Source organism: Nannospalax galili, unplaced genomic scaffold, assembly GCF_000622305.1.
Source record: "Nannospalax galili isolate Female #2095 unplaced genomic scaffold, S.galili_v1.0 scaffold269, whole genome shotgun sequence".
Lineage (NCBI taxonomy): Eukaryota > Metazoa > Chordata > Mammalia > Rodentia > Spalacidae > Nannospalax > Nannospalax galili.
This window is the reverse complement of record NW_008359530.1, coordinates 986,655-987,876: the sequence shown is the minus strand read 5'-3', so window position 1 is coordinate 987,876 and position 1,222 is coordinate 986,655.

Here is a 1,222-nt window from a genome sequence, read left to right as displayed (position 1 = left end):
TGGCTTCATAGAAGGAATTTGGTTGGAAGTTCTCCCTCCATTTCTATTTGAATAAATTAAGTAGTATTGGATGTAGATCTTCTATAAATGTCTGATACAATTCTGCTGTAAATCCATCTGCCTGGGCTTTTTTTAGTCTGGAGGTTTTGTATTACTGTTTCAATTTCTTTTTGTGTTATGGGTCTGTTTAAGCTGTTAATCTCTTCTTGGTTTAGTTTTGGTGGTTCCCATGCCTTTAGAAATCCATCCATTTCTTTTAGGTTTTCAAATTTAGTAGCATATAGGTTTTTAAAGTATTCCCTTATAATGTTCTGTATCTTTCTGGTGTCTGTTGTGATGTTTCCCCTTTCATCTCTGATTTTGTTGATTTGGAGGTGCTCTTTCTTTTGGTTAACTGGGCTAGTGGTCTGTCAATCTTGTTTATCTTTTCAAAAGAACCAGATATGGATTTACTGATTCTTTGTATTTTTTTCTTTGTTTCAATTTCATTCATTTCTGCCCTGATTTTTGTTATTTCTTCTTGTCTGCTGGGTTTGAGTTTCATTTGCTGCTACTTTTCAAGTGTGTTGAGTTGCAACATTAAGTCATTTATTTGTGTTCTTTCCAATTTTTTGATGTAGGTACTTAGAGCTATAAACTTCCCTCGAAGGACAGCTTTCAGTGTGTCCCAGAGGTTTTGTTGTATTATCCTTTTCATTTAATTCCAGGAATATTTTTATTTCTTTCTTAATTTCTCTTTTGACCCATTCATCATTCAGGAGTGCGTTGTTTAATCTCCATGTATTCATGTAGTTACCAGCGTTTTTTCTGGTGTTGATTTTAAGCTTTATTGCATTGTGTTCTGATAGAATGCATGGAATTATTTCAATCTTTTTGTATTTGTTGAGGTTTGTTTAGTGCCCCAGTATAAGGTTGATTTTGGAGAAGGTTCCATCGGGTGCTGAGTAGAAAATATGTCCTTTGGTGCTTGGGTGGAACACTCGGTAGATGTCTGTTAGGTCTATTTGATATATGGTATTGTTTAATTCACAGATGTCTCTCTGTTAAGTCTCTGGCCTGTTGACCTATCTAATGGAGATAGTGGGGTATTGAAGTCCCCTACTCTTAATGAGTTGGGGTTAATCTGGGTCTTAAAGTCCTGTAGTATTGTTTTTATGAAGTTGGGTTCACCACAGTTTGCTGAATATATTTTCATGATTGTAATATCTTCTTGATTTATTAG